The sequence below is a fragment of the Mya arenaria genome, chromosome 3, assembly GCF_026914265.1.
Source record: "Mya arenaria isolate MELC-2E11 chromosome 3, ASM2691426v1".
Taxonomy (NCBI): Eukaryota; Metazoa; Mollusca; class Bivalvia; order Myida; family Myidae; genus Mya; species Mya arenaria.
This window is the reverse complement of record NC_069124.1, coordinates 35,288,608-35,301,302: the sequence shown is the minus strand read 5'-3', so window position 1 is coordinate 35,301,302 and position 12,695 is coordinate 35,288,608.

Genomic DNA, 12,695 nt, shown 5'->3' with positions numbered 1-12,695 from the left:
TAAATGACGTAGACTTGGCCGAGGAGAGTACGCCTGAGGTACAGTGTCCAAAAGAGCAACTTCCGGCTGTAAGGGTAGTTACCAGATCTCAAGCTGTAAAAGATTCCCATTGCAAGCCTTCAATGTCAGTCTTACAGAACTGGTCACCACCAGAGATAATGACTCAACAACTCAATGACCCCTGTCTGTCTTACATAATACAATTGCTTCAAGAATCTAACTCCCGTCCCGCCTGGGAGAAGGTGAACGGCAAATCAACAGTTGTTAAAACGCTTTGGCGAATGTGGGATCGCTTGGGGTTGGCTACCGGTTATCTTGTTCGAACCTGGGTTGACGATGAAAACAACAGTCATTTACAAGTTATTGTCCCAATTCAACGGCGCCAAGAAGTATTGCATTATTTTCACGACATCCCGTCAGCTGCGCATCTCGGTACAGAGAAGACACTTTCTAAGATTCGCCAAACGTTCTATTGGCCAGGGATGCAGGAGGATGCAGCGAAGTATTGTACACGTTGTTCACAATGCACCTCACGAAAAACCTCACGGCCTATGAAATCCCCTTTTGGGAACGTTCCTGTTGTCGCTCCTATGGAACGGGTCGCTGTCGATATTTTTGGTGCACTGCCAAAATCAGCTGCTGGTAATTCTTATGTCCTTGTTGTATGTGATTGTTTTACTCGGTGGACTGAGGCTTTTCCATTGCCAAATCAAGAGGCAGAAACCATATCAAAAGCTTTTGTTGATGGTTTTGTTTCCCGCTTTGGGGTACCTTTGTCCATCCACTCTGACCAAGGACGGAACTTCACCTCCAAATTATTTAACGACATGTGTGAACTCCTCCAAATAAAGCATACACTTTCTACTGCACTGCATCCCCAGTCGAATGGTACGGTTGAGCGATTCAATCGAACACTCGCCACGATGCTTACAATGTATTGCTCTGCTAACCAGCGAACATGGGACCAGTATCTACCCCAAGTCATGATGGCCTATCGGTCCTCTGTACATACAAGCACTGGACAAACACCAAACAAGATGGTCTTCGGACGAGAAGCTTCCAATGCAAGCTGTTATTGGCATGCCGCCTGTATCTGATGCACCGAGTCGCCCAATTGACTATGTTCTTCAGCTTCACGACCAGCTCATTCAGACCCACGACTTGGCTCGGACTGTCTTGAAAGGCAAAACTAAATATCGGAAGCGTCTCTACGACCTTCATGCGAAGAAGCGTCATTTACAGACTGGTACTGCTGTGTGGTTGTACGACAATAGTCGCAGACCCGGTATATGCAGCAAATTAGCGTCTGCGTGGAAGGGCCCTTATCTTGTAGTCGCGAAAGTAGATGACCTAGTGTATATGGTAAAGAGATCTCCCAAGTTACCCGCCAAGCCCGTCCACATCGACCGGCTGATGAAATACCACAGCGATAGTGTTCTAAAATGGTTCGGCCAGACACAGTTTTAATTCCCATTAACAGTTTTTTTAGGTCACATAAAACATTTCTGACAAATTCACACAGCTGAGAGCATAAGAGGAAGACATCAGAAAAAAATCTTATAAGTTGCATACACTGTGAGCATTTACAATTAGGTATCACGTTAGGTTGCTAAGAAGATGGAGTTTGGTAATGGCATAAGGAGAAAAATGAAAGGCGTGCACGCGACAATTATATGAGTAATGAGGACGGGTTGATCAACCGTCTGCGATTTACTTGCTGAGATGAAGTATTAAAATGCCGTTGACCATTACTAGTAGCGCAACGCAGATGTTTATAAAAAGGAAATGCCACATGCCACAAAACAACTTTGATATGCTCATTTTTTTATTTTTTTTTAGCCTCCAAACGGTCAACCTCCGACAGACTTGCGGGTGGTCTGCCCCCTGTGCATCAGTGGAAAACCAAGGGAATTTAAACGTTGCGGCGACCTTCGCTTCCACCTGCGAAACAAACACATGGATGTCATGAACTCAATGCCATCAGAAACCTGGAGCTCCAAAACATTCTTTTATTTCTCCAAATGTCCGGAAATATACATTGAGGCGCATGGTGCTGCTGATTTCCATAGCCCAGAAGGAAACTATGCCAGATATCTTATTACTAAATGGGCAACAGGGCGATCACCGGGAATTACATCATGGCTTTCCGGCTGGGACAAGGCAAAGACCCAACCTCCGCCCAAGACTCAACCTCCATCTAAGTCCCATCCCCATTCTAAGACACATTCTCCACTGAACTCCCAGTCAAAGAAGAGGAAGTTGCAGCCCATGTTAGAATTGGTGGCGATCCAAAATAAATTCGATCAGATGCGGATTTTTCTGTCTGGGGAATCAGTCCTGTATCAGATTAAACTGTCGAGAGAGATACAGAATGATCCAAAGTTGATCGAGCGACTGAAACGGCGGCAGACAACCTTAGCCCCACGACCCGGGATTGCGGATGGGAAGTGGACCCGTGTGGATGATGCCAGTCTCCATGATAGAGCCGCTGATATTTTGGGCATATCTCCTAGTCTGCTAATTACAATTCTACAGAAGGAAAACATCGTCTTCGAGGCAATGAGGGCAGCGGACATTCGTTCACCTACTCCCATTGAACTTCTTGCTGTGGAAGACGTTGCCACAACACATCTCTCACCCATCAGACCAGAACCCACAACTAACATCCGCGCAGAACAGAACTTATCAATGCCCCTGCTGACAGATTGCTCTGAAAACATGGCACTACATAGTTCCCACTCCTCAAGTTCTGGTTCAACAAGTACATCATCTTCGCCACTGGTACATACCACACCCATTACAGCTCTCACTCCTGCCGTTTATTCCCCTGGACCGGTTTCGGGCATTAAAACATACATACCAACACCAATCCCAATCTACACAGCAACACTTGCAACCGTCAGTCCAACGCCTGAAGTAATTACTTCCTCATCATCCATGTTCGCTCCTGTGTCCGGAGGTTTAGCCGGTTTGACACCGTCACTGACAAGTTTGTTCAGTCCTATTCCATTTAAACCAACTTTGGCTGCTACTTTAATGACGTCCCCCATCACACCTTCGACCACAACCATTAGATCCCCATTGACTTCACCTGGGATGCATCTCTCGTCCAGACAAAGCCCTCTATCTCATCAAAGCATCTCTAACGTGCAGGATAGAGCGCGGCACCTCTTAATCTCAGGAAACATGCCCATCCTTCCACCAGGCCGCCGTGAGTGGGGACAAGTCGAAGAGGAGTCAATAGGACTTACTAACTCCATCTCCTGGCCACCACGGGGCTGGAAACACTACAGTCCTGAGCAAAGGGGTGTTGCTGCCGAGTATGCAGCTGGTGTGTTGGAAATGAGTGATGGCATACATCCAATTGATCGCCACACTTTAATATTTAAGTACAACTATTTAGTACTTCCCGGAACCTCCTTGCCTGCTGGTGGGATTCATACCCGCATGCTATCCAGCAATTATGAAGCTATTAAAAGCATTGCACTAGGAACCACTACTTTGCCCCTAGAGACTCAAACACAAATCGTCGAGGCCTTTCAACCACGGACATCGCTGGAGCTAAAGTTTCTTGAGGACGTTCCACTTCGGCTGAGGGGAGCTCAGCATTGAAGCATTTAAAAATCTTACAATATTTAGTGTTCTAAATGTTTTCTCATATTTAAATATAGTTACTTAAAACAAAAATTAAAATGTGTCTAAGACGTGAAATCAAAGTTAGGTTATATACAACTTTACAGTGCTACGGGAATTACCTGTATAATAAAGACTTACTGTTCTGATGATGGATGTCAGAAAAGGACATTAGCCAGATATATTGTTGTTTACTGTTAAAAGTGTTAAATTTTAAACTTCAGGAGAAGTTTTTATCTTTAAGGTGGGGAAAATGTAATAAATTACTGCATTGACATTTTGACTCTGCAAAAGTGCATCTTTAATTGCTGTTTCATTCTCATAAACACTATGTATACATGTTAATCCACAAATAATATAATACAATGCAAATGTATGCAAGTAATCATTCATAGTTTATCTTGTGAAATAACGTTTATTCGAAGTATTTACCGATTTTAGGAATTCCTAAAGTTGTCATGGAACTGTCATTTCCGCCATTTTGAGACCTGGGAACTTGCAAGTGCGGCATGATACATCGGTTCATTTTCAGAACATGAATATTATTTATAACTTTTAATGTAATTTTAAACTGTCTTACAATGTTATTTGTTAATAGCAAATCGTAATTCAACAGATGCATCACATGATGCATTACTCTGAACTGGTATGTATTTGAACTATTTTGTAACATCCGCGCGTTCCTAACTCGGAAGTCCAAGGTTATGAAAATTATTTTGATTGTGACTTTTGCAAATGAACCAAGGTCACAAAGCATTAAATTGATATTTCCATGACGACAGTTACTGCCCTTTGTTAATATTTGTATGTTGAACTCGATATTTATGCATAATATTGTTGTTGTTTGCTCGACCGAAGTACTGCCTTCTAGGGTTAGGAATTCCAAGCACCGATGCCATTGGCTGGTAATTTCCTAAAGACTTTTTGATTGGTCAGAATTCCTAATTCCTAAAATCCAAACCGACTGTCGAGTATATAAGGCGGCGCAATCTGGCAGTGGATATCTTATATTTTTGATCACTCAACCATTAATATTCTATCACGACAAGATCTTAGAAATCCTAAAATGGCAACGCCATATGTAATTCCAAAACTGGTAGGCACTATTTAAACACAAACTAAATATATTCTACAGTTACATTGCTATTTAAAAGCTAATATTATTTATTTACTGAGAAGATAAAACGCTGATTATAATTACGCAGACATGATAATAATGATTGTTTTGCTTCCAAAGAGACACTGCGTTGCGCCGCTATGAACCAGTTAATTTATATGCATGTGTTTCATGTATATTTAAATAAGGGAGCCATAAATTAGACGTCTTCGGAAATGAAAGTCTGTGTTGTTGTCTTTGACGAAATTGTTCCAACGGTCAATTAGAATAGAAGCCATCCTGACGAAGGCAAAATGTGTTACAGTATTTTAACTAAATAATATCAAAATTACTTTATTTTAATTTTATAAAAAATACATATTTAATGTTAAAAACACTTGTACTTTTTAATTTTATCTTTATTTTTTAGGAAATCTACTTAAGTAAAGAAATGACTTATATGTTTTATGTATACTAGCCCTGAAATAAAACGTTGAATGTTCCACATACTGTAGCTGTCCAGAATAATTGACACTCTTATTCAAAATCAGTACATACACATTATAACAAACATAAATTTTGACTGATAAACCTTAAACTACTTACTGAATAATGCATTTATGGAAAATATTAATTGCTGATAACAAGATTGTAACCGTGAATTTAATAGCGGAAAGTGCAAAAAATATGAAATGATTGGTGAATGCGTTTTGGAATATTAAAACAATATTATCAATTGTGGCAAATCTTATCTGGGAGTAAGAGTGCATCTTTAAAGATGCACTCTTACTCCCAAATAAGTTTTATCGAAATTTATACAATTGTTTTGATATACCAAAAAGGATCAATAAATGTTGAAAACATTGGTTCTTATGAAGGATACCCAGTTTAATTTAATAGAAAGGTGCACAAAGCGCGGTTTTTCTACCTTATGAGACTATAGTAGATCACAGTAAATCTTGTAAAGCAATCACCAATCATTTAAAAAAAATTGCGTGTTCAGCCATTAAATACATGGTTACAATCTTGTTATAAGAAACTAATATTTTTCATAAATGCATCATTTAGTAAGTAGTAAAAGGTGTATCACTCAAAATGTATGTTTGTTAAACATGTTTATGTATTGATTTTGAATAACATTTTACCATTTGAATCAAGACCATTGCTTTACATGATTTTGAGGCCAAACTGATCATGAATCCCTTTAATTATACAGTATGTAAAACAAACAATATCTAAAAGACTAAGTTGGGTATCTGAAAGACAAAATGGGTATCTCAGACAGTGATTCGTGTTATGTTAAGGGTTCTAAACGGAAGAACCTTCTTAAAAAAGTTTATGTTTCTTTATATCTTTAAAACACCTTGAGAAAGATGATGGCATGAAGCAGTCAAAATCAGTGAAATAGTCATTATAATGTAAGTTAATGTCCAGTTCCCATTTACAAGTTATTAATAAATATTCAAAATTAAAAGCAACATATGCTGACAGTAATACATTGTTCTTGAATTATGAAAAGATTTGATTCAAGAAATGCCATAAAAAATAAACTTATTTTTTATGATAAAATTTCAGGAATTGAGTTTTTATTTAGCAATTTTCAATACAATTATTTTTGAAATGTTGGCCTCCATCCTCCCCTACAGCCAACCCTGACCTCCTTTATTTAGACAAAAACTAGGTGAATAGTATTGGAAAATGTATAACTATTTAAAATGATTTTTTATAGATGTGGGCTATTCAGGAAGTTATTAGAAATTTAAAATAAATAGAACAAATTTTGTTTAAAAGGGTTGTTAATTTGCGAAAATGAAGTTCAATGCAACATACATTGATGGTGGAAAACTCCTGTAGAATACTACATGCATATTGCTGAAATCCATGACAACACATGGTGTATTTGATGCATGTCAAATCTCATGTTCATTTGAGAAAAACATACATTTTCTACAGTATGATAGAACCATAATTTGGCAGGTTGATTTAGCAATAAAATATATGTAGTAGATGTAGAGTCTTGACATCATTTTCTGCACATTTGAAGACATTATCTTAAGCTGAAAGATTAATTATTTGGTTTCAGAAACAAGGTTTAGGCCAGCTTATATCCTTGTTTTTACTTGATTCAGATGGATTGCCGACCATGTCGCTTTTCATCTTAGATTTATGTTCGCCTGTTTTAAATATTTCATCTCACTCATAGACAATAGTTTTCAAACACTCTGTTGGAGTGTCAGACTTCTCAATTAACCACGTAGACCCTTGCAAAAATCAACAATGCTGCATAATTTAATGCTGCCAGTTGCTGGCCAAAAACAATGATTTGGGAGACAGAATTCTATATCTAATTGCTCGATAAGATAATGTCTTCAAATTTTCAGGAAATGATGTAAAGATGCGACACTTACATCACATATTTTAACACCAAATTATCCTCGCAAATTATATTGTTATTCTACTGTAGAAGTTTTACCTTTACCCTTACCTAATTAATATGAACATGTACATGTAATACCTTACTCCAACCCTTTTACGAAAAATGTTTGACCTTTGTCAAGTAAACATATGTGTGTTGTCATGGATACCAGAAATGTAAATGTAACACAAGATGTAGATAAAATACACAACTGTTTGACCATCAAAGTAGATTGCATTGAACTTCATTTGCACCAAATTACATATCTTTTCAACAAAATGTGTTCTTTTATGCAAAATTCCGCTAACTTTCCAAACAACCTTTCAGCCATCCAAATAACTCTTACAAAAGGAGTATTTCTCAAAAGTTACTTTTTACAGTGGGAAAAAATCTAAAAAAAAAAAATGAATTAAAAAAAAAACTATACTATGGGACAAAAATTTGGACAAGTCTGACAGCTTATTACAGTTCTTATTAAAAGGCAACCAGAAATACAAAAATTTAAGACATTGTTATAATAATGTGTAAATTCTCAAAAATCTATTCAGTATAAAATGCATTCCTGAATAAAACCCTACACATAACAAGAATCATATGAAGCAGTGGACAGCCTCTGTCTGTGATTTAAGATCCTCTCTTGCCAGGGTTCACCACTGAAATATATAACAAAATCTTTTTTTTTTTTTGATAAACACGAAATCACATAAATATCATTATATGACCTATTGAATTCCTTCATTATCCACTGCAATACCAGAGTACAGCATAACATTCAACAACCAAAGTATGTCTTCTCAGTTGATTAAGCCATTAAAAGATAACTCTAGAAATAGTTTAACCAGAATTACGGGAAATACCAGTTTGCATAATGTTATAAGCATGCTATGCCATTGTATGCTGTGTACAATGTTATCTTTAAGTGTTTGCAATATATTATAAATGCTATCCAACATAGAAGATTTTTCACAAAAAAAGTACATACAAGAACACTTATATAATACATTGGCTCATTGGTGGTAAATAAAATCACAAGCCTGCAAGCCTTGCACTGATTAAATGCTTTCTGGGCTTGCTCAAGTTTATACACCAGGGCTTGTCAAACATTTTGATGTGAAACATGAAAAGTGCAAGAACAACGCAGCTTGTTCATCCAATGACTGGTGGCTATGATAATACTTGTATTATTTTCCTCAGAATATACATGTACAAACTAAATTAAGAATAACCATGTCATTGCCAACCATAGCGTCATTTTGTCTGTTACATCAAAAATGTATTTTTCATGACAAATAAACATCCTTGTGCAGCAAAATATTTAATACATATAACATCTATCATGAGTCGTGAAATTAAACACATTTTTCACAACATCAGAGTTTAGGAAGTAAATTAGTAAGAAAGCTTTTGGCTTGATAGTATGTACTTTATTGTCTTAAAATTTATGACTGATCTTTATCTATATTACTTTATTTGATAAAACCATGGTACACACTACCTAGTAGCTTTTCTGAAATAAACTAGTTTTCAGAAAAATGTGAATAGACCATAAAGTATGGTATGAAAGAATATGTATGGAATCACCTTTATGATGAATTTTTGGCATAGTAATCCTGACTAAATTGTCCTTGATAAAAAAATCTACCGGTACTATGAATTTAATCCTAACAAGTATCTTATCATTAATAAGAAGTTAAGGAAGAATGGAAATGCATCACATACACATGACAGATAAATGCTAATGTTTTTTTTCTTTAAATTATTCAATACATTTAACAGAGTTTTGAAGCCACAAATAAAAAGTTGAGTGTCAAAGGAGTTCATAATAAGTAAAAGATTATGAAAAAAACCTAACACTTACCCCTGCGTGAGGTCCAGTCACTGTTCTTTCCCTTGTTCACTTTCAGGATGATTCTCTCCTGGATGGGCCTCTTTGCCAGCTTCGCATAGGCAGTTACTCTGGGAGCACTGACTTTCCCAGGGGCTGTAACTCTGTGAGCGCTGACTGCCTCAGGGGCAGCAACTGCTACCAGGGGAGCTAACTTTGCACATTTGGCTGCACTCTTGAAGTACTCTGGTGTGTTCATGGCTTTTCTCTTTCTGCTCTGCTCCTTAGCAAAGGTAGAGATGACATGCTTGTGAACCACAGCACTCTGGAAGAAAGGATTCTGAATTGTAATGGATTTCATGCAAAATTTACACTTGTCTACATAATTAGCTGCATACAATTAACTCAATTATTAAAGCCATAATTATGAGAAAACTAGAGATTGCTTTTTTGAAAAAGCGCATGTCTCCCCCATTGTGTGGTCGTAGGTGAGAAATAATCAATGATGGATCCCAAAATCAATAGGGGCCATCAACTAGTCATGACTAACTGGCATACCAAGTATGAAGTTCCTGGGTGTAAACGTTCTTGAGTTATTGAGCAGAAACCGGTTCTTCACCTCAAGGTCAGTGACCTTGACCTTTGACCAACTGATTGCAAAATCAACTAGACATCATGACCAACCTCACTTCAAAGTTTGGTGAACCTAGATCAAAGCATTCTCCTGATATTGCACGGAAATATTTTTTTACATTAGAGGTCACAGCGACGTTGACCTTTGACCTTGTGACCCCCCAAAATATAGGAGTTTTCTAAACCTCATGATCAACCTCCCTACCAAGTTTGGTGAACCTAGGTCAAACCATTCTCAAGATATTGAGCGGAAATGTTTTTTACATTGGGGGTCGCCGCGACCTTGACCTTTGACCTAGTGACCCCAAAAACAATAGGGATCTTCTACACCTCACGACCAACCTCCCTACCAAGTTTGGTGAACCTAGGTCAAACCGTTCTCAAGATTTTGAGCAGAAATGTTTTTTATATTGGGGGTCGCCGCGACCTTGACCTTTGACCTAGTGACCCCAAAAACAATAGGGATCCTCTACACCTCACGACCAACCTCCCTACCAAGTTTGGTGAACCTAGGTCAAACCATTCTCAAGATATTGAGCGGAAATGTTTTTTACATTGGGGGTCGCCGCGACCTTGACCTTTGACCTAGTGACCCCAAAAACAATAGGGATCCTCTACACCTCACGACCAACCTCCCTACCAAGTTTGGTGAACCTAGGTCAAACCATTCTCAAGATATTGAGCGGAAATGTTTTTTACATTGGGGGTCGCCGCGACCTTGACCTTTGACCTAGTGACCCCAAAAACAATAGGGATCTTCTACACCTCATGACCAACCTCCCTACCAAGTTTGGTGAACCTAGGTCAAACCATTGTCAAGATATTGAGCGGAAATGTTTTTTACATTGGGGGTCGCCGCGACCTTGACCTTTGACCTAGTGACCCCAAAAACAATAGGGATCTTCTACACCTCATGACCAACCTCCCTACCAAGTTTGGTGATCCTAGGTCATGCGGTTTTCCAGTTATCGATCGGAAACGAAGTGTGACGTACGGACGGACTGACGGACTACCGGACTGACGGACAGGGCAAAAACAATATGTCTCCCCCAGAGAGGGGGAGACATAACTAAGACACCTGCATTGAGCTACATGTAGCACTTATGCTTGTCTGTAATTGTTTTTCGGTCAAACAAGGGCTATTTCTCACCAATTATTAAAGCCAAGGTAATGGCCCTTGCTATAAACATGTATATTTTTTTTAAAGTATTTTGCACACAAAACTGAGCAGAGGACCCATGGTTCTGAAATATATGAGTCTAACAGACGCATTCAAGCACATTTCAAAATGAATCACTGCATGTGCATATTACCTCTGGCATTCATGATGTATACCTAGCTTCATTTAAATAATTATTTAAGTGTTTCGATTTATGACCAAGGTTAATGTTTATGCATGCCAACACCAAGGCTACTACACTACCTCACGCTATCTCAACCAACCTTTGGTCTCCATATAATACACAAGATAAAATCATGTAAATACAAAACATAAAGTTGTACGGTTAGCGCAGTTGTTAGTTTACCCACTTCTCACCAAGGCGACCCGCGTTCGATTCCCAGCCTGGGTGCATGTGAGTTTGGTTTGTGGTCACCAAGCCGGACAGGTGGATTTACTCTGGGTATTCAGGTTTTCCCCGCCACACATGACCACACTCTCACGTAACATCATGCCAACAAGAGAGATTAATATAATGTTGTAATAACTTGCTTCCCAATCGTTGTAAAATTTATATTTAAGTTAAAACTAAAACATAAAGTAAAGAGATACATAATATAAACTATGTGAGCAATTCTTCCAAATAAACAAGTTCCCTCGATGGGGAGAAATAAGTCCACGCCAAATAATAATATTACCAGAGCAGGAATAAAAACTGCTAAATTATTAAAAGCCCTAGCCCTAATTTATCGAAATATCTTATGTGTAACAAGCTTAAGTATATTTTTCACCTAGCCAAATTACTTACTTAAACTTGGTTTCTTCATGATTATCATAAAGATAACTTCCGATAAAAGTCCAAGACCTCTTCCGAATGAAAATATTATACAAACAATACCTAGACAAAAAAAGCGAGTTAAGCTTGAACATAAAGGGATTTAAGATTGTTCAAGAAATACAGGCCTGAAATTGGATAGCCTTGGACTTATGTTACAGTTGTTTTTCCCTATAAATTAGAAGTTTTACCTGTTAACTAAGAGAATAATCTGGGGAACCTGGCTTTTTTTTAAGAACTATCCACTCACTTATCAATAGAAACTAACAACAATGACGAAATGATGTAAGAAAGATAACCTTTTTTCAGTTACTCACATGTTTATCGAACCATCCAGCGAGCCTGTCCTTCTTCTCGTGCATCTGTTCCACCTGATGGCTTTTCTGCGAGGCCTCCAAGGATCTTGCACTGTCTGCAGTCACTCTTTCATAGTACGAGGAAGTGGACTGAGTTGGAGTGTGGGCAATGCGCCGCATCTTGTGGGCATACACATGTGGGCAGTCACTCCCAACAAGGCCAACCTCTGCAAGGGCAGACTTGGGCTCCACTGAAATGTGTCAAAAAAAACTTCCATACATCAAACAGAATTACATAATCATCATGTAAAAATTATGTGGTCATGTATCATGGTAAGGCCTTTTGTAAACATGCAAAAAAAATAAATATGCCTTAACAAGTACCTGTATGTTTAATATTAAAACAAGGTCTGTAATAAGCTAGCAAAAGCTGATTATTGTGAGAGTTGAGATGCTGCTGTCCTTGTTTAAAAAACCTGCTATGTATGTATAAGAAAACTGCAGAAAAATTCCCCCCAAAAAACAGACTTGTCATACATGTATCTCATTAATTATTTACAGAAGTTGAGATTAGTTAAAGGCTTAAATGTTTCAAAATTACCATAAAGATAACCACAAAGGCACTTACCTCTTTTGGCGGGTGCCAGTGGCTTGTTCTTGGATGCAGCTTTCACAAATCCCTCATCCAGTGGTGTGAGGGCAGAAAGCTGACTTGCTGGCACGTCACAGACAGGAGCCTGGCTGAGAGCTATCAGCTCCTGAACAGCCTCATCCAGAGCAGCAGACTGAGTACTTTGGTCTG